The following is a 22,610-nucleotide window of genomic DNA, read 5'->3' as shown; positions in this document are numbered from 1 at the left end:
TACTTTTCAGTGCCTCAGCAACATCTGCCACCTAAAAATACCCTAAACATAAAGGTATGTATATACTAGTGTGTCTATGGTAAGTAACCTATTTGAAAGACATAATCTAACACTGCCAACTATTTCATTTATCTTAATCTGATTTAAGATATCTCAAAGAATTATGCTTATACTTTTCTTTCTTGAAATGTCTGAACATATTTCCTTCTATTCCCTAAAAATACATTTGGATAGATTACCTCATGAACTCTAAGGCCATAATAAATACTAACCACTAATAGCTAAGGCTTCAATAGTAGTTACAATGTGGCCTACACTGTTTCAAGTACTTTACATATAAACTAATATAGTCCTTACAACAGCCCTATAGGTAAGTATGCTATTATTTTCCATTTCACAGATGAGGAAACTAAGGCAGAGAGAGGTTAAGTAACTTGCCCCAGGTAACATGGGCAGAGTTGTCTCCAAAGTCAGTATTCTTATCTTTTTTTACTTTATTTTTCAATTACAATTTACCATTCAGTATTATTTTGTATTCGTTTCAGGTGTAGAGCATAATGATTAGACAATCATACACTTTACAAAATAATCCTCCCAATGTTTCCAGTACAAAGTCAGTATTCTCCTGTCTAGATTGTAAAGTATTTTAGACTAGATTAGCATATTTAATTTTTTATGGAAGGATTTTATCTGAAGAGAATGGCTGATCTTGATCCAATCCAGAAAAGAAAAATATTTTCTATGTCTACTAACTTAATAACAAGTAGTAAATTAATGGGTTCTACCTAGTTACTTAACTGACAGTTGCTTTCTTTTTCTTTTCATTGAGTTGCTAATACATTAAAAAGGTCCTTTGGGGGCGTAGAAAAATAAAGTGACCACAAAGTCCACTATGCTACTAATTAAAAATCCCTATATATTTCCCTCTTTTCTCTGCCCAAATTTTATCAATTATAAGTAATTAAAACAGTCTCTAATAACAGCCTGATAGTGGCCATAAAGTCTCTGTGCAAAGATTTCACCTGACAATAGTCAAAGACATATAAACAGTAGCAGGGTCTACTCTCTGACTTCCAATCATCAAAATGAAAGCTTTCCGGGGGAAGAGGGGGAGTCAAAATCTTTGTTGAAAATGGAGGGGAATACAGAGATAAGTTCTCACTGGCATGCGTAAGGACTTTGTGACCATTTTGGAACCATTCCTACTTTATCAGAACCCTGTGAGAAGTAATATGGTCAAAGAAAATGAGGATGTCAAAGAAAATCAGAGCTGTGGAACCATCTGAACCATCAGCTGGAGTGGTTCAGTTTACCAGGCTGAACTTGTACTGGGCAGGTCTGGCTTCATGTGAAAAAGTGAGACGTTCAGACCAGTAGGTAAGCCACAGGGCCCAGAGGTTTCTGCCAGAGAAGGAAGCTTTAGTTAGTAGCAAAGCCACATGGATAGAACAACAGGTGCCAGGGCCCAAGTTCTAAGGAAGCAAGCGGACAAAAAAAAGGGGGGGGTGAGGGGTCCAGGACTCAGGTACATAAGGAGAGTAAAGTTACGGTTTTGAACTTTTTCCTTTGTCTTTAGCTTTCTCTTGCCTGTCACTCCCCAATGAGGCTCTCCAACCTCCCTAACTTTTACCCCGAAATACAGAAATGCATTTTCAAACCCTTTGTGCACTTTTCAACCACACCTCTAAATGAGAACCAGGAAAGGGACAGTAATCAATTCTATTTATTGCTTAATAACTTTCTAAATTTGTTTTAACAAGTTCATACATTCGCCTTTTAGCATTTTACTTTGGACTGAAGATTGCAATGTTTCATCTTCCAATTCCGATGAAGATCCCAACAGGTCAAAAAATATGGGGAAGGGAAGCTGATGATGAAATCTCCGTAGAGTCAACCTTATTTCATTCTTAAGGAAACTCAGGGAATAGAGCCAGGGCCAAACATGGCATGGCAGCCCCTGTCCAGACTGCCCCCCTCTGCCCTGGAAATATTGGGGTAAGGAATCTTTACAACTGGCGGCTTCCAAGTCCTCAAGGTAGCTGTTCCCTCATGCATGTTCCTGCTGGCCTCTTCCCTATAAAACAGTGGAACCCCAGAGGGGGAAGGGGCTGCTACAGAGTGATTTGAAGAGGTGGTTCCTGAATTCAGACATTTTCCAGACTTTACTTTAAGCCAGGGTTGCTCAACATGTATACTATTGATTAAAGAAAAAATATTCCGACACTTGTTAAACCGGTAAGGAAGATTTCATTCGGGACTATTGCACGAGGTGTCAACACTATTGCAATAGAAGAGAGATCAGGCTCAACTCTGAATACAGCAAAGACGGACAGGAATTTACACCAACAAGCAGAAGAGGGGGTCAGTAGGTGGAAAATTAGTACAACAAGACAGCAAGGGTAGGGAGATTCTTACTAAACTGATCTAACACGATTCTTGCTAAACACAGGCCAGGGTGATCAGATATGAAGGCTGGGGGGTAAAGAATTTGATCTGATATCAGAGTTTATCAGATATGAAGAGTGAGGGGATTTTCACTAAAATGACTCAAAGGAATTCTTGCTAAAACTAGGCGAGGCAAGCCAAACACAGGATGGGGGCCAAGGCTGAGGCCTACTCGAGAAGGCGGCTCAGAAGAGCCCAACTGAAGTCTGGGCAAGGAGAGTCTTGGTCAGCATTTTGGACCAGTTAATTCTTTGTCTTGAGGGGCCATTCTGGGCACTGTAAGATGTTCATCTGCATCTCTGGCTTCTACCCCTTGATAGCCATCAGCATCCCTACCCCCACCTACCCTACCCTGTGACAGTCAAAAATGTCTTGAGACAGTGCCACATGTCCCCTGGGGGCAAAATTTCCTCTGGTTAAAAACCACAGCTTTAGACCAAGGGTTGGCAAACTTTTTCTGTAAAATCAGAAAGTAAATATTTTAGGCTTTTCAGGATACATTTATACTCTCTACACATTTTCTTCTTTGTTCACCACCACCCCCAACCATTTAGAAATGTATAAACTATTCCTATCTGGTGGAGCATTAAAAAAACAGGCAGGAGGCCATTGTTTGCCAAACTCTACTTCAGACTAAATACCACTTTTCAAATAAATACAGATGGTATACAGATAATTCTGTTTAACAAAATATACATGTACTTAAAACTATGATTAGCGTCTTAATAACTTCTATCAATATTATTTTCTCCATTGAGGGAAACAGAATTAGAGGCGGAATCTAGTAGCAGTCCACAGCATGTTTTTACATTAGGAAAGTGTGCTCCTTCTCAATAGCCTGGGGAAAACTGCTCAAAACGTTCCCACAAATCTGACCTCTCCCCTAAATATAAACCAAACCATATTCCCATTCCTAGGTTCCAAAATCCCCAACTATATACTATATATTACTGATATAAGGGTTTGTTTTTGTTGTTTTTTAACTGACACTATTTTTGGTTTATATTTAACATGTTTTTCATACTCTCCTTATCTGACATTTTGGAATGCATCTCTAAAATGTACCTATTCCTGGCTACAGAGCCTGTGAATATGAAGTAGGTCACTGGGTCACCTTATCTTGACTGAGAGTCAGTTACATGAACCTATATACTCCACAATCCTCTCAGCTTTTGCTTCTAGAAAGAACTATATACTCATATATTAACAGGATTGCCCTGGAAATGGCAGCTTGCTAAAAATGACCCTAGGACTACAGGAAGGTTATACCACAGTCCCGCTACTGAAAAGGAGAATTTAAGTTGTTAGGTGCTTTTGTTTTTAATAGCTACAACAAATGGCACTAAGAAAAAAAAATTACTGGTCTAAATGCTAGGAAAATGCAGGAAATGCAAACAAATGCAGGAAAACATGTCACATATGTAAATTACAAACCCTACAAGATATAGCTGCCATGTGCTTATTCTTCTTTGACTAAAACATCAACATATTTCTGCTGTGATACCAAGACCCTAAATAGCAAAGAAGCAGCTGATCATCAAAACGGGATATTCTTTATTTTCAACTGAATTTGTTTTTAAATCATAAAAACAAAAATCATTGCAAAATATATACATACAAAAATATAAAGATAGCAAAAAATCACTCAAAGCATCACCAAAAGAAATCAACTATTTTTAAAGCTTTAATATCTTTCTTTCTACTCTTTTCTATACTTTCTAGTAATTTCATAAATTTTACAAAATCAGAAGCATAATATATGTGTTTGTATACAACTCTGGCAAAAGATTTGGCAATAGATATCAACAAATACTGGATCTATAGCTTTAATCTCTTCTGTTTATTCTCCTATAAATCTATCATAAAAACTCAGAAATCCAAACAAAAGTTATGTACAAATGTACTAAGTCATTCATCGAAGACTATTCCTAATAGTAAAAGGTTGGAAAAGACTAAGTGTTCAATAATAAGAGAAGGAATAAATCTGTGGAACATCCATATAGTGGAATGAAAGACAACTAATATAATTGGATGTTTTTTGAAGTATTTAATGACGGGATTAAATCTTGATTCCTGCTCCTTCCATTTAATACTATGCCCTGAGCCTTTTTCCAAGTTATTAAATTCTCCAAAAAAATCCAATTTGTAGAATTTAGATTTTAGATTTACAGGAGGTTGAACAGAAGGAGATTAAAGATAAAGATTCATTTTTTTCTTGATGTTATTATCAAATCTTTTGCCAAATGTTCTAGCAATTTACACTCCCACCAGCAGATTCTGGGGACATCTCAATGAGACTTTAAAGAAGTTATCCTCGGCCGGCTGGGCGTGGCTCAGTAGTTGAGCGTTGACCTAGGATCCAGGCGATCAGGGTTCGATTGCCAGTCAGGGCGCATGCCCGAGTTGCGGGATTGATCCCCAGTCGGGGGCATGCAGAAGGCAGCCGATCAATGACACTCATCATTGATGTTTCTATCTCTCTCTCTTCCTCTCCTTTCCTCTCTCTGAAATCAATAAAGATATTTTTTTAAAAAAAGTTATCCTCTTAAATCAACAAGTGAAAATACCCAAAAAAAATTATAATAAAGATTCATAATAGTAATCATTTAGATTGTTTAGATGCCTGTAATTAAACCTCCTAAAATACTTTAAGTGATAATTTTATGTAAAGTGACTAGAAACAATAGAAGATAAGATTCCTTTCACATCTATTTTATCTATTTTAAAAAGTGCTGACATACTGATCTGCAAATTATTTACTAAAACTGTTTATAATCACTTAAGGAGAAATCATTCTAAGCTATTTAGAAACTTCTAGTCACCAATCAATATCTATTCTCTCCTTCCTTATTAACAGAACTCCAATTTTGTACCAAGCAGCAGAGAGTTAAGGCAAAAAACTATCTCCTACTCTCCTTTGCAGCCAGAAGTGATACTGTGATATCATCTGATCCATGAGTATGAGGGAAAATCCTTGGACAGCCTTCCAGGAAAGCCCCTAAAAGGGGTGAAGAGGGGGGCAGAAGGCAGGCAGCTGACAAAGCTCCCTTTTGCTTTTGACTGTTCCCTTCTTTCCTAGGATGAGGGCCTGCAGGTGCCTAGCCTTCTGGCAGCCATGCTGACATGAGAACAGGGGGCAAGGATCACACCCAGGTGAGTAGAGAAGAAAGACAGTGTGTCCCTGATAATCAAGGGACCACTCTACTAAGCCTGGATAGCTTAGTTCCAGGCTTATTTTATGAGAAAGAAAAATAATCCCCTAAATTGTTTAAGCCATTGATCCTGGTAGTTACTTATGGGTGAGCCTAACCCTAACTGATATATCCCCTGCAAGAGTTACTGTACAAAGGTAAGAAGCATGGCAGAAATCAATAAGCTCATTTAAATACTCATTTAATCTTCCATACAATCAATATCTATTTAACACCTGTGCTGAGTGATAGAAACACAAAATAAGATGCAATTTATAGTCTAAAAGAAGCAACTGAACAGACAATTAAAAGCAGTTTGATGAGTCATACAGTAGGAAAAGAATGGTATGCTATGACAACATACAGGAAAAAAGCACTTAACCCAAACTTTGGAACGTAAATAGGATCAGAAAAATCTTCCCAGTTGTTATCAAATTTAAGTTGAGACTTGAAAATGGTAGTGTTAGGCAGGCAAATGGGGCAGTGAGAGAAAAGTATTCCAGGGAAAGGAAAGAGCATTTGCAAAGGCCCAGAGGAAGAAGAGAGGACATGATGTACGGCAGGGAGTGCAAGTAGTTCACTATGGGTGGAGCACAGGACTGGAGGAGGGAAAAGAGTCCTCTTCTTGTCAGTCCCTCTCTGGGTAAGACTAGATTTTTTTTTTAGTACAATAAATAGAAATTTAGGACCAAAACAGGCAAAAGATAACATTTCTCTTTTATTTCCTAACTGTCAAAATGTGAGGTCCTGCCCAGGTATTACCTGCACTCTTCCAGCTGTCAGACTCGCGGTGAGATTCTTCAAATGTCTGAACCGCCCTACTCCTCAGAATTGGAGGGGTTTGCTCAGCAGCGGGGTGGCCAGGAGAAGCTTTGTCCAGCACTGGACGACTAAGGAGCAGCAGCCAGTGAGACGAGGGAAACTCACACAAAAATAGTTCTCGTAAGACTGAACCATAAAAATTAAAGAAACGAACAAAAATATCAATGACAGTGAGATGGGGGAAAATCACCATGCATAGGGAAGAAGCTTAGAGATTGAAAAAAATAGGGGAGCCCGGCCGGGCATGGCTCAGCAGTTGAGCGTGGACCTAGGATCCAGGCAATGGGGATTCGATTCCCGGTCAGGGCACATGCCCGGGTTGCAGGCTCCATCCCCAGTCGGGGGCGTGCAGGAGGCAGCCGATCAATGGCTCTCTCATCATTGATGTTTCTCCCTCTCTCTCTACTTCTCCTTCCCTCTCTCTGAAATCAATAAAGATGTATTTTTAAAAAAAGAAAAGGGCAGGGGAGAAAAGATCTCCATAAAAAGTAGTACTTCTTTAGAACCAGTGTTTAAAGTTTATTAATAATTTGTATAAATTATCTAGGAAAATCACATAATGAAATCTCTAAATTTACAAGCATCAGAAAGGTCTTTTAGTGAGCAAACGAATGGCCTTACCAATGATGATAAGCCTCATGAAAATCTCAGATAGTAAAGTGGGTAGGCAAGGAAGAACCATATTTTTCAAGGAAATAAATCCGAGCATAATGGCTTCAGTGAAAAATAATCCAAACAGTATTTTTCAGATAAAGTTCTGGACCAAGCTTTCAGCTACTCAAAAAGAAAGAAAGAACTCAAAAAAAAAAGCCATTTTAAATCACATCATTTTGAGGCTTGAAGGAAACTCAAGACACACCCATTGGTCCAGATCATAGCTAGAACTACTTGGGGGAGCTTGCTGAAAAGCAGATAACTGGATCATCCAAGACCTACTGAATCAGAATCTTGGGGCATGAGGTTAGGACAAATTTACTGCTTTCTGAAATTTTTGAAACAAGCTCACCAGATAATTCATGTGCACACCAACATTTGAGAACACCTAATCTATCTGATCAGGAGACTAAGGGCTAGAGAAAATGAATGGCTTGGACAATAGTACATAGCTAAGTAGAGTGTCCAGAGCATTTCTCAAACTTTAACATGCATCAGAATCACTTAGAGGGCTTGTTGAATACAAATTTCTGAGTTCTAGCCTCAGAGCTCTTACCCAAGAATTTACATTTCTAACAAGTTTCCCAGGAAAGGCTGCTGCTGCTCATCTGGGGACCACAGTTTGACAATCTCTGGTCTCTACTAAAGTCATCAGACACTTTTCTCTGAGAGCACCAATTCAGTGCAGCCCTACGCCCTTAAAGACCAAGAAAGGCAAAGTATTCCAAGAGTGATGTTGAAAATAAAGTAGAAAACATGACCAAACATAAATTATATACATTTATACTAAGCCATTCTGGTTGACTGGAAGATACATACAGAATTAGAGAAGGCCCAAACTGAGCTAGAATAAAATTATAAGGGTGATGAAACACGTGAAGAGACAACAATGACTGAATAAATAAAAAGACTGAGTTCACAGAAAATGGTAGAGATAGATCATAGTTTTAAAATCTATAAAATTGCGAAAACACATAAGCAGAATGAACAAATTTTAGAATGATAGCATTACATAGCTGGTTTGATTACTGGACTCTAAGAAGTCATTTTTAGGTATCTTTTGTATTATTTACACAGAAAATCTAGTCCCAGACCAATCTGGAGACTAAATTTTTACTCAAAACCACTTTTGGAAATGGTTTCCCACTGGTGCCACACAAAGCCGGGGAAACCACAGAAAAACATTCCTCACTCCCCACACCAATTCTGCATGACTCAGGCATTTTGGTATTACATTAGAACACACAGCATTCTAATGCTGCTTCACTGCTACTCTTTTCTCATGCAGACAGCTCTTAACCCTGAAATACTGTATTCAAATAATTCTCTCAACAGCTCAAAATACCTGTAATTGCCTCTGTCTACCTGCTATTTGTCTCACTGTTCTGAGAACACATCCAAAATCCATAGCAGGTGAATTCCACTGGCAGCGTCTCCACAGGGCTATCATACACGTTTTACACCAAATTGTCTTCAACCCTTTCAGGCCCATTTTTTACTTGTGGTCCTTGCTGTGCTACCTTTAGTATCCACTATCATTTCCTTGGAAGAAAGATACACACGTAAGTGTTATATCCTTTCACTATCCATGTTTCTCCCACACCCACCCAAGACTCTCCCCCTACATCTAAGTATCTCTGTCCAGGCTTTCCTCTCGGTGACACGTTTGCTTTTGTGTTCTCCCAACCCCACCCTCATCACCCTCCTGTCCTCCCCAAAATAACCACACTTCTAAGGGCACAATACTTGGTTTTTGACCTTTTCAAAATCAGTGTAAGTATCATTCTGTCAACATACATAACTGCTTTTAGAGCCAAGAGGCAAAAACAGTCTCCAAGTAACTTTCGCTACACAGACAGATGAGTGGTTCAAGCTGGCTATAGATTTTCCTGGGATTTATTACTGGCTATTCCTTTTCATGAGAATGTTGATTCTGTTATGGCCTTGAAACTAAAGCTCCCTAAAACATCAGAGGATCTCTCATTGGCTGGAGTTAACTGGGAAAAGTCCTGTAACGGGAGACACACACACACACACCCCCCTAACTGAAGACCAACACTCAGAGTTTGCAATAATTAAATCCCACATATACGAAGTCATTGCCCGCTAATAACTAACACAAACTTAAACAAAGGCTCTATGCCTACCTACAATTATAAAATCTTAGTTTAAAGTGAGCTTCAAATCCATGTAATGCCCTTTAGTTCCTGAAATATCTTCTTAATTAGAAACAGGGGACACTATAAGAATTCCTACATAGACACAACATAGCCATTTATGACTCTGATTTCCTTATCCTAAACTGTCTTTAAAAGTATAAACTTCTCTTAAACAAATCATGCTGGAAAACTGGATTATCTATATGCAAAGGAATAAAGTTGGATCCTTCCATTACACCATATACAAAAATTAACTCAAAATGGATCAAAGACCTAAACATAAGAGGTAAAACTATAAAACTCTTTATAGAGGAAAAAATAGAAGAAAAGCCACAAAACACTGCACTTGGCAATGATTTCTTGGATATGACACCGAAAACACAGGCAACAAAAGTGCCTGATTAATACAGGAACCCTTTCTATAATACTGACAGATTGATTGATTTTAATAAGAAAGAATACCAACATGTACATAGTTAAATAAATAATATATGCTTCTCTGTAAGGTATGAAACCTAATCACTTGTTTTAACAATATCATTGTTTGAAACTTAGAGTCACCTCTTCTTAGAACTAACTTTCAATACATCATATGAGCCTGCTAAACATATACACAAATTACAAAATGAAAAACTGCTTTCATTACATTATTGTTCCTTCTGCTTTCTTATTAAAATTAGAGCTCCCCGGGTTCTTCACCCTAGTTCTAAACAACTTCATACTACTTCCCAAATACATGCTCACAGGGTTGAGATTTGCCACCACTGAAAATAGGATGCTTTAAAGAATGGTACCAGATGATCAAGATGTAGAAAAAATGTTTAATGCTTTGAGCAGAGGATAGAAAATCGCCTCTTAAAAAGACTGTTTTGAACAAGACAGTGTTCACCTGGATATGTAAGTTCAACTAGGCTTTTTTAAAGTATATTACTGAACATTACTGTACACATATCAATAGTAAGAAGAAAAGAAGACATTACCTGTGACCGCTCTTCAATCGCCTCCTGCTGGGTGTTTTTGCTCACTTCACTATTGGAGGGGCAGGAAAAAATTACCCAACACTTGGCACGGCTAGAAACACCAGGAAGACTTCCAAAATCTATAGAAATGAATAAAAAAATGTTCCACGATCGTAAATAAGCTATAAAAAGCAAATCCAAGCTTTCTTAGTTTTTTTTTCCCTCCTCTCATTTCCCACCATTTGTTGTGCAATGAGTGGGCTCTTCTTCAATGGCATTTACTTTATCATTTTAAAAATAAGCAAAAAGTAAATCTTTATTTAGAAATCTGAATACCAGCCAAAAAATGAGAGACTCCTGTTGGGTAATAGAAAGTAAAGAGGAGGATTCCTCTGTCCTCTAAGAGATGTTAAGCAATTATAAGCTTCTTTTACAAGAGGGGAAAAAAGTGAAACTAAATAAATCCATATCCATGCATCAGTAGCATCATATTAGATAATGACAACAAAATATAAAAAAGCAAAGAGTAGATCATAAATAACTTTCATAAACAGCTTTTTAAGAAATATGCAATACTCCCAAAATATTCCTAGGTACTGACGCTGTCCATTTTAACAATCTGGTTATTATTTAACAGGAAAGGAGTGAAAGGGGAGACCAGATAATATAGGAATGCCATATATACAGCTTTCCCAAAAAGCTGTATCTAACACTTTCCAAGTCTATTCCCACTGATTGATGGGGGAAGGGACTGGACAAAGGCAGTTTAGACACATGCCCAGTAAAGGTTGGAGTGACGGGTGGGAAGGTGCTTGCCCACCACCAATCACACCAGAAAACGAGTCAGCAGCCAAGATGGGCGTGGCCACTGCAAGTGCACCAAATCTAAATATATAAACTTCCAAAAAAAGGAAGCTGTCTCTCCTTTCTTGGCTCTAGGCCACTGGGCCCTGGCTCTCCTGTGGTCTGGGGATGCACTCCCTACCCTGCACCCACATGGCTCATGGCCATGTGGGACTCCACACATGGACTAATGGACTTTAATTAGCTTGGATGCTGAACCACACCTGGCTGCAAGATGGCACAGAAACTCTGGACACTGGCTCTCTTTCTGTCTTTGCTGAACTCCCAGCTGCCCCTGTTTCAGGACTGGCTTGGAAGAAATAGGGCACTGGAAACTGAGGAATGTAACTCCATGCCAATAAAATCTTCCACATCCCACCCTCCAGTGGGGGCTTCTGAGAATGCTTGTTTCAGCGGCACCCCAAGAATCTCCACCTCGCTCCCACGAGTGACCGGGAGTTTAATTCTCCAGTAACAGTATTTTTGACTTACCAAGACACTGATAATTCAAAGGTTAGTTGTTTTTTATGCCATCCCATCAGCAGTTTACTTTGGTTTTAGATACACATCTCATATCATCAGGATAAGTCATAAGTTTCACAACACAAATACATGGCTTACTCCCTATTTGTACAAGCAGGAAAATATGAGTTTGAAGAAGATTGGGAAATTATCCTACCTGAGAGAAAAACAGAGAACACCTAGGCAGCATAACAAAAACACTAACCACAAACACCTAGAGATACAAAAGGCAAAAGCTAATGCAAATACCAAACAAAGCTAAAAGAAGCCATTATTTAACGTCAAAATAGGCAGAAGCTAGAGAAATTTTCCAAGAAAGAAGATTTAAGAGCAAACAATAAATACTGCACTTAAATTTAAAGTATGGAAACCAGAAACCATTTATTTAACCAATAACTGGGGGGGGAGCAGTTGAGTAAATTTACTTAGCCACAGTTTTGTCGGTCATCAAAAAATGTTATGTTAATAAAAAAATGTGGAAATGCCAACTATCATACAGAAAAGAAAAAGAGAGGGTACAATACTGTACACATAATCATAACTACACAAAAGCAAGAAACAAGATGCAACTTGTTCTGATGCAGTTATAATATTTGGTAAAATATTTCCCCCCCCCCCTTTTTTTTTTAATCCTCACCTGAGGATACTTTTTCCATTGCTTTTCAGAGAGAGCTTGAAGGGAGAGAGAAAGACACATATCAATCAAGCCTGCATCTGAGGTACATGCCCTTGGCTGGAATTGAGCCAAACCAGCTAGGGGTATTTCCCTCTCTTTAGGTGAGTTAAGGTGAGCAATTTAAGTCGGATTCTAGTACAACAAAAAAGCCTTTTCAAAATCTCTGTTTAAGGATCTCCCAAGCCCCCAAAAATGAGCCATTCATTAATACAGTCATTTTTCTGCAACAGTCCAATGTATTAAAAGACAGCTCCTTAAAAAGTTACTATAAGAGGTTTTGAGTACGTGTTTTTTTACCTACACATGCCTTAAAGGCTTGGAATGCAATACCTTTTCTTATAACAAATGTTTCACAAAGGAAAAAAATGGGGTGGGGGGAACCTCAAAGTGACCTAAATCTTCAAAATTAGGCACAGCAGCGGTAGTGACCAGGCACAAGAAGAGAGGATGGGGTATGAACTGCGTGGTTAACATGTGTGGTTCCAGGTGGGTACCAGAGTTACTGGGGGATCACTTGGTAAACTGTATGTCTAACCATTATGCTATACACCTGAAACTAATATGAAATAATACTCACTGTCAACTGTAATTGAAAAAATAAAAATAAAGTAAAAAATAACATTTCACATGCAAATAAACAAAATTCATATTGACATTTCTGTGGTACCTTCAAATCTACCTTCCTCATTCTAATCAATTAATCATTTATTAAGCACCTGGGGCCTTGCAGTAACATTCATTTCAAATCTCAAGGCATTTAATCGCAAGAGGTTTTATAAGGAACAGAATTCTCCTTCCTCCACAATCCCACGTGGACAGTTTTATCATGATGTACTGGAGTGACACTGGCTCTTCTACTGCCTCTTAAGAATTACAGATTGCTCCCAGATGCTTTTCGGGCGATTTCAAGCTTTTCCTCATTCTGTGACTCTTGAATTATGAAAGGGCATCTCTAATTCATGAGAAATACTTCTCCCACCTAAGTGTTCATTATCATCTATCCTCCCCTGACACGCTACATTTTTAAGCATCCCCACACTTATGCTTTCACTCAGGTAACAGGCATCGTTGTGGATCACTCAGGGCTTTACTGGGAACCCCTCCTATATTTTACCATCATGATTCCGCCAGCAGCAACTTCAAAGGAAGCTGAGTCCTCTGAGAGTAATGCACAGAATGACATTGAAAGCAAGGTTAAACGGAACTCAAGTAAATGAAAAGGACTCTCTAAAAATTAACTAGGTCTTGATAATTCACTTGGTTCTCTTCTCTTTTAAAAACAAAATATGTCTCCTGTTAAAAAGGGAGGAAGTTGGTAGTTAATGATTCAGTCACACTCAAATCTGTCCCCAGGCAAGTGCTTTCCTTCTAACAAAACATTCTACCTCCACTTAATCAAACTGTATCCATGCTAACAATCCTTCCATGTAATAGCTATGTCACATCCCTAATTTCAACAGAGGAACAAAACTGAAGCTCATTTCCAGATGGCATAAATTCAAGTGAATTCAGACCTCTATTGTGCTGAGTTCAGAAATCAGCTAATAGGGAGTACACAAAAGACACAGCAAAGCCAACAAATTAACACTGGGGAGGGGAGGGAGGTTGATGATAATTAATATTCACATCATGGATTTCTCCCTATATCAGTAAAACAAATGCAGGATGTGTGGATTTATCCATAGCACTGTATTAATTGACCTGTGTTATAATCAAGTGCTTTCCTACGGGGATATTAACAAATCAATCAACGAAGACAAAAGTCTCAACTCAACCAGTTTTCAAATACCTGGAGTTGACTATGAGCTAATTATTGAATAATTTCATTATCCAAAAGAGCTTAACTGAGACACAAGGTTATAGTCATATGTGGGAACTTACAGAGTAGAACAAAATATTCAACATAGGGCCACAATCATCCCTGACTTGATTACGTATATTAATAGTAACTCTGCCTATTAAAATGGATGAACCTAAATCCAATCCCTAAATTTTACAAATGACAAAACTGAAGCAGAGGAAAGCTGAGTGACCTGTTCAAAATTAAGTAGCTGGTAAATGATGAACACAAAGGTAGAATCCTACCTTCCAACCCACTGCAATGCTCTTCTCTACAATAAGTTCAGAATTTCTCAACTAGCTCCCCATTCCTCCCCCGAACAACAAAACTTTTAAAAGCTTTGGGAAAAGTTGAATCAAATGAACCTTCAATCTTTCAATCTTCAATTCCATTCAATCCATCCCTGAGATTTTTACATTCATCATATAGAATTCTTTTTTTTACCAAGAAACCCAGTGTAACTTAGATGACTTTGGGAGGGTCTCAACTGCAAAACAAATTAGTGAGTTGCAGCATATCACAGAGGAGTAAAAGAAGAGAGAGACTACAGGCATCTGAAAAATAAACCCAAGAACACTGATTTATGTGAATGAATAATGAACGTGTACAAAACCAAAAGTCAAGTACTAAAGTGATGTTTCCCAACATGACAACTATTTGTGAGATGTTTCTTAAAGAAAAAAAAAAGTAGTAGCCATTGTTTAAGGTTCTATATTCAAATAAATTTGGAAAATGTTGTATTTTAAAAATCCCTCTTGAATATTCACAAAGTACCTAATGTGGATTAGGCTCTAAGAAGGCCTGTAGGAAAGAACGCTGATTTGTTTAATCCAATGCTTCCCAGTCATATTTGACAGCTTTGGCTGGCAGAGCTTGTACAGGCATCCTCCAGGAATCATTTCCTACTATATTTTGAGATGCACTTACAATCAGTAATTGATATTAGATTTTATCAGATGCCTTTTCTATAAAAATTATATTTTTTATATTTAATACTTATATTTAATAAGATGAATGTCATTAATAAATTTTATATTACTGAATTCTTCTTTCATTCCTAAAAAAATCCTCACTTGTGATGGTGTAGTATTCTTTTAATGTGTGCAAAGTACACATGAGAAGTGATATCTCACTCAATTTTCTAAGCAACCCTACAAGGTGGGTACTATCAGGGCAGCTCTGGCTCTCTCTCACATCCTCCAGCTCCCCTGTCCTCAGCTCCCCTCCTCACTGCTCCTCACACACACCTAGCTTGCTCTCACTTCAGGGACTGTGCAGTGCCTGCCAGACTTGCTGTTCCCTGAGATCCTCTATCCCCAAGTATCCTCATATATCATTCCCCTCTCCATTTATGTCTCTGTTTACATATCACCTCAAAGAGAGGCCTTCCCTGCCTACCCCACATAAAACAGAAACTGCCTCCCAATCTTGTCACTCTACCCCTGACCCTGTTTTATTTTTGTTTGTAGCAACTGTCACTATCTAGCATATATTAAATTTGCACTAATTTACATTCCATTGCCCACAGCAGAATGTAAGCACCATGAGGGCAGAGATTTTGTCTGCTTGGCTCATTGCTCACTTCCCAGCACCAAGAATAGGCCTGGCTCTTAGAAATTACTTAATATTTGTTCAATGAATGAATGAATGAATGGCCATTTTATATACAACAAAACTGAAGCATAAAACAATTACATAACTAAAATCACACAGCGGCAGAGCTGAAACTGAAACTCAAGTTTAACTTTCAGTTCTCTACCCTTAAACATTAAAACAAATGACATGATTTTAGGTCATGGAAAATGCTTAAATGACCTTATGAATACAAGTTAGTGACTCCAGTAAAAGTCAGAAGAAAACTGTGCAGATGATCCCTGTACAAGGTAAGTAAGAGAATCAGAAGATGGCCTCCAAAGAATCCCTTGCAAATTATGGGCATTATATTAAGGCAGCTCTGCTCTCTCAACACCCATGAGCCTCACAGCAAGCATCATAAGCTCTGACCTTCATCCATTGTGTCCTTCAATATCCAGAAGATAAAACTGGATGCTTCTGGGCTGAATGTCCATTAAACATGTGTTTACTCCCAGCACTAGCAGACATACTACTGGAGGTGCACTCCCTGGAAGATGAGCCGTGTAACGGCCAGTACGCCAAGCACCTGGCTTTGAAATCTGATTTACTTTTTCTGAGTTTCTTTTTTGGCTTCAAAAGGCAATTTACAGTTAGATATTCGTCATGTTCTTCCCCTGTTCTATCATTGGGGTACTTTCTTAAACCAACTTTAGGCTAAAAGCAAAATTTCACAAATCTCCATTTCTGATATTAAACAGCATCTTTAATTTTTTTTCCAGAATCCAATCAAACCCTGCATTTTAGGACTGTGCAGCTGATCCAGCGCTGCAATGTGCCACATTTAATTCCATCAACGTAAAGCATAGTGAGCAAAGGCTGAGCTCGTGAGGCATGACTGTTCTGAATCTAAAAAGCAAGGCTTGTTTACGTGACTTCTAAATAGTAAATAAAATTATTTTCCAACATTTCACTATCCAATTACAGTCATTTTTCCACCAGCACACATTTGAGAAATGCCACAAAAGCCCTTTTCTAACAGTTCGTTCTATTGTTGCTCATAACCTTCTAAATATTTCTCTAGTTGGCTTCCATTCAAAGCTAAATGGGAGGCAGTGAAATTTATGGAAAATGTATTCAACTAATTAAAATACATCAACCGAAAGGAAAAAAAGAGTTTAGAGCAATATTATGAGTTATGAAACTGTATGTCCTTTACTTAGTCTTCCGTTTCAATGATAGGTAAGAAAACAGACAGACTGGCCAAGTTCCAAATCACCTCCTATATGTCCAGAGCCCAACTCTTCCATCTCAAATTCTCAGCTTGGTCAAGGCCAGAGCAAACACCTGTCCGTCACATTTTTACACAGCGTCACTCTGCAGGCCACAAGCACAAGCTTCCCACGGGGAGGAAGCCGACCTCAGCGCACTGGGCAGGTTTCCGCTCTACGCCAGTCTGAGGACGGTTCCCTTCCTTTCCGTGGCTGTGGGGATAGTGAGAGGCGGACAAGGACCTTTCTATAAACTGGAAAGTGTAACCAGATACGCTTGCCCTTTAAGCAATTAACGCAGAGAAAGGTAAAATAAAACTCTTGTTAAGGTTTAAAATTTAGCTGTGAAAATTATATTCTCGCACTTGACCAACATGTTGCAAGATTTTAATAAAAGATTACTAAAATGAAGTCAACGGAAGTCAATTTTTACATTTCATGGTCCAAAACTGAGACATTAAAGAATTTTTTAAAGTAACATTTAAAAGATACTTTATAAAATTAATGGGGGGAAATGGCTATTGTGCCAGTTCAGAAATGTCTTAAAATACAGAAGTGAGAGAGTATAAAGAGCATTTATTTAAAAAAAAAAAAAAAAGAGCCTTAAAATTAAAAAAGAAAAGATTGGCACTGAGAAAAATTCACCTTAATAAAACTCAGCTTAATTCAAGAAAATAATTTATTTGGCTTACATAATACTATTTATTCAGTCCTTTCTCTAAAAAGTCTAGAGATCTTTGTAAATATTGTCAACTAATCCTTCATTTACTAGTATAAAAGTAAAAGGCATTGTTATTATCATTTGCAAACATGCAAGAGATTATAATAAAAAAAGAAAAAGAACAGATAGAAAGTTTCAGGAAATTTCAAAGCAAAAAAGAAAGTATACTTTTTTGGTTTGGGATTTGGGAGCAGATGGGGGTGAGACACAATAAAAACAGAAATGTATGTAATATAGGACTGGCTTAAGTAAGCAAACAGATCTGGAGTTTACTGGTCAACAGTCTTGCCACAGATGTACAGGAAAAATAAGCTTAGCAGAACCCCAGTTTACCTTCCAATATTCAAAAATACATTTTTATATCAACTTTGATATCAAGTTATATAAAGCATGTTTTATAATTCTAACAAACAGACTAACATCAGGCATCACCACTTATATTTCTGTCTGAATCTGAGAAGCAAGAAATGTTCAGAAGCATGAAGTAGCTGACAAAATTCTTTTATATGCAATCCCTAACAGAAAACCCGAAGACAACGAAGTAAGACAAGTCTCTATAAAAAATAGAGCAAGAGGAAAAGATTCCACTGTTTTCAGAGGCAGGCTCACAAAGGAAAGTGCAGCAAACATCTTTTACAGTCACAGGGCACCTTGTACATGTCTCTATTAATATCTATTTAAATTTTTATCCCCCTAGATCTTGAAGACAAGGACCTGGCTTTATATCATTCTGGCCTATCAGCCACTAAATTCAAATACATGAACCAAGTGTTCAATCAATTAAACTTTCTTAAATTCTCTTGACAAAAAATATTCACAGTGTTGGTGTTCTGTAAATTTTATCTCAATTAAAAGACACCAAAAGGCTCCGGGCAGGTAGCTCAGTTGGTTAGAGCGTCAGCCTGATAGGCCAAGGTTGCAGGTTCAATCCCATCAGGGGAATACAAGAAGCAACCAATGACGCGTAATTAAGTGGGACAACAAAGCAATCTCTCTCTCCCTCCCTCCCTTTCTCTCTCTCAAATCAATAAATTTTAAAAAATTTTTAAAGAAAAAAAAGGTATGGCCTAATACACACATTAAAAGCAAACTGGCAAAGAGCTTTTTAAAATTAAGGCAAAGCTATTTTGAAGTGAGACCCCAAGTCAGTGGACTCTAAGGTAAGGGCAATTAATATGCTTCACAATAAACAACAAGCCTTATAATCGCAAAGCTATTTCCTAACGCTACATGTGCTCAGAGTACTCAACTGTCCAGACCGGTAAATATACAACCTCAAACACAACCTCAAAATACACAAGCTCAAAAAACACAACCTCAAAACACCCGTCAAGTTTCTGGGTCAGCTGACTGGCATGCGTTAAAGCTGATTACCTTTTTTATTTAGATGCAAATAGATTCATAATACTACGTTCCATCATAGAAAGCATAGATTCAGAGTGCTGTTGTTTTTCCTTATGAGAAAAAAACACACACTAAAGTTAGAAAGAAAGGGGGGGGGGGCAAAAGAGACCTGATGTTAAAAAAAAACTTCAGGGAAATCCAGAGACGTGCTTTGCCTCAGGCTCCTTTCTAGCCTCAATTATTTGAATCTATTCTGTTTCTTTCAAGAAACCTAAAGCCCACCAGCATGGGCTGGGGAACTGATTGGTGCATGGCCCTGGAGCTCCAGAACCAAGCACCACCCCTCATCTCCCTTGATCTCCTCTGTATCTGCACTCCTGGGTTTTCCAGAGATAGAAACAACAAAAACAATCTCATTCAAGTACAAATGTGATCTCTGGCATCATGCTCTGACTTTGAAAGGTCAAGTCCACACCAGCCAGCACTTGAGGTAATTAGCTAACATCATGCCCACTGTCTTTGCCCCACAAATTAAAATCCTGGAGCAAAACTGCCATGTGGCCAAAGGCCAAAGAAAAAAACAAAACTTCGGTAGAAGAATGCAGAGGGCAAAAATATTACTGTTAAACTCCTAATACTGCCATCAATGGCTTGAAGAACACAGAGCTTTCACATGATCCACTGGGTTTCACTAGACTATATGGAGGCAGGGCAGGAATCCTCTTCTCTTCATTCTTATTATTGTTCAACAAATCACAGATGTACAAATCCTAAAATTAATGCATCTATTTTATATTTCCCCAAAAAATGTATGACATTAATATGCACATTCCTCATAGAAATATGGAGTCACCTAGTCAAAGTTATCGTAATCAAACCCTGACTTGTTGACAGAAAGAACTACCACCCCACTTGCTAATGCCAGGGAACTAAAGAAATGGCTGATATCTTGATGTCCTTTTCAGTGACCCCACTGAAGTAAAAGAGAAATTCAAGTAAGAATGAGATCTTTATAAGAAGTTTTCTAAGCACAAATATTCCTTTTGTAAAATGTTCTGGCCCCAAGCCCTCAGCACAGACACCTTTTAGATGCCAGCCTGCCTTAGCACACATAATCTCGCTGCTGACTGAATCATAGACATTTGCAAAATAAAAGTAAATTAAATATCCACATATACAGCTTTCTTTTCTACTCTATTAGACAAAAAGCACAAGTAAATAAGTGAGTCACTGACCTCTGGCCTGAACACAAATGGAATTACCCCACCACACTTTATTTTAAAATGCAGAACACTGTCTCCAGTTAATTTGTCACTTGGAGAAATCATTGACAATTCATTTATGAGAAGTTCTCAGCACAGTTTTCCCCTTAACCTTCTCAATTTATCTTGCATTGCTCCTCTTGCCTAGCAAACTTTTATGTGCAAATGTGAGGCTGTGTAATGTAAGTTACAAGGGCACTCGTCTTTGAAACCCAAAGAACAATCTAACAAAAATGAGGTGATGCTACTGGGTGCCAATGACTTGCCCTCTCCTCAGCCAACATGCTAAAAAATATAATTGGGTAGGGTTTTCTATGATATTTGTGAAGAAAAGAAGAGGGGCTGGGGCCAGCTTTTATTTGACTGTGATGGGGAGAGATTATATCTATAAAAATTTGTTTTAAAATCGCTAAAATAAGGAACAGCAAAAAAAGAAATCCATAATATGAACGTGATCCATTTCCTTTAAAGAGAGAATAATGATATTGGGTCAGTTAAACAACCAGTTTTTGTCCACAATAAACTTTCAAGACTTCTCTAGGCATCATCCAAACATATTTAGAAGTAATCCAAGCATGAACTAGTGGGAGTGTCCAATGCTTTCAGATGACGGGCAAACCTAGTGATGTTGTTTCATGCTTTTCTCTAAGCCTCAATGTGATCAACTATAAATAGGGATAATATCTCCTGCTCTATATATTTCACAGGATGGTTTTTTTAAAAAGTACACCTGAAACTACTGGATAAACACAAGTATGCATCCTTCCCACCACCAGAAACAGAAACACATGATTGCACAAGTTAAAGAACCAATCTTACTCTACTTAATGTAGACAGTAACAGTTGAGGAGACCACAGGGCAGGCTAAAATATGACTGCCAATCTTCCTGGAAGCTCTTCAATCTCATATGACTGCAAATCTTAAAACTATTATCCAAAAGCAGTTAAAGCAATAATTAATCAGCTTTTTTTTGGGGGGGGGGTGAGGGTATGCATAGATCTTTTCCAGAATCTGATGAAAACTATGGGCCCCCTAGCCACAAAAAAATCATATCCATACATACAAGCGAAGTTTATTTTTCTATTATCAGGGGTGATTCTTGAATTTTACATTAGGAATTCCCAGCTCCAGACTGCTGAATGACTGCCTAGTTAATTAGAAAGACACAAGAGAAAAGAAACTGGTTTATAATGTTAACATGGATATGATGATCATGGTTACATAAGGGCTACACTTAGGAAATCCTCCCTTACACTCTCACTGGAGAAGTTGAAAGGGTATGTGATTCTGAGTTACTTCAACAGTATTCCAACAAATGAGGCCCTGATTGGTCAAGTAGAAAATCACTTCCTTTCAGAAAAAAACAGGCTTCCAACTAACACCTAAAAATAGTGCTCATACACACTCACTGGTGGCTTCAGAATCTCCACATAAAGGGGACCAAGGGAGAGTAATCTAATTGAAATTCAGACAAACCTGGGTTGGTTTTTTTTGTTGTTTTTTTTTTGGAAGATAAAGTTGCTTAGGATTTCACATAAGTTCGAGAAAACATCAAATTTCCATAGCAAAGCAAGAAGTTTGCTTGAGAAAGGGGGCAGAGGTGGGGAAGCTACTAACACTTTGGAACCATCATTGTGTTCTCCAACACCTGTCATTCAAACTTAAATGTGCAGCAGAATCCAGAGAAGGCTTGTTAAATACAATTGCTGGGCTCCACTCTCAAACTTTCTGATTCAGGAGGTGCGCAGTAGGGGCCAAGAATTTGTATTTTAACAAGTTTTAGGGGATGTTGCTGCTGCTGTTGGTCAGGGAACCACACTTTGAGAATCACAGATCTATACAATTGGAGCCCATTCCATAGAGGACATCCCAATTTCTTAAGAACATTCATAGTCTCATCCAGATGCCATGCTTGTTGTGAAAAAAAGAAAACCAGTACTACTCTGTCACCCGAGTCAGCTTCTTACCCGTGGTACCTAACAGGTCACACTGGTAGGGCTGGACATGCATGACACACAGTAAGTTTCTTGATGACTGGTTAGCGTCTACACAGAGTTAGTGTTCACACACAGAGAAATGCAGAGGAAGAACTTTGAGCAGTTCTGTTTTAAAGTTTTGCTCTCTCAGGAAGTAATAAAAAGCAAAAACTGATGCTAGGAAGATTTACTTAAGACTTAGGAAAACACCCATAAATTACCCTGGAGCTGTGGTTTTCAAATTGAGCTCCACAGAGCACACATTATATCCAGATACTTCGAGGGTTGGGGTGGGCAGCAAGTAGAGAATAGAGGATTTTGGCCTTCCATTTCAGTCTCTCTCTGAACTGGA

The 22,610-nt window shown here is 38.2% G+C and overlaps 1 protein-coding gene across 3 annotated transcripts in view; it reads right to left on the bottom strand.

The window, feature by feature from the left end:
- FHIP1A (FHF complex subunit HOOK interacting protein 1A) overlaps positions 1-22,610 on the bottom strand; it is a 188,455-nt gene that overhangs the window by 125,018 nt on the left and 40,827 nt on the right. For all 3 annotated transcript variants that reach the window (XM_081134046.1, XM_081134047.1, XM_081134048.1), the window contains exon 2: positions 10,252-10,370. The gene's annotated coding sequence lies outside the window, so the exon portion shown is untranslated. The remainder of the gene's footprint in view (positions 1-10,251; positions 10,371-22,610) is intronic.

Source organism: Miniopterus schreibersii (genome assembly GCF_964146895.1).
Source record: "Miniopterus schreibersii genome assembly, chromosome: 4".
NCBI lineage: Eukaryota > Metazoa > Chordata > Mammalia > Chiroptera > Miniopteridae > Miniopterus > Miniopterus schreibersii.
The sequence above is the reverse complement of the archived record's forward strand: the minus strand, read 5'-3'. Positions and strand labels throughout refer to the sequence as shown.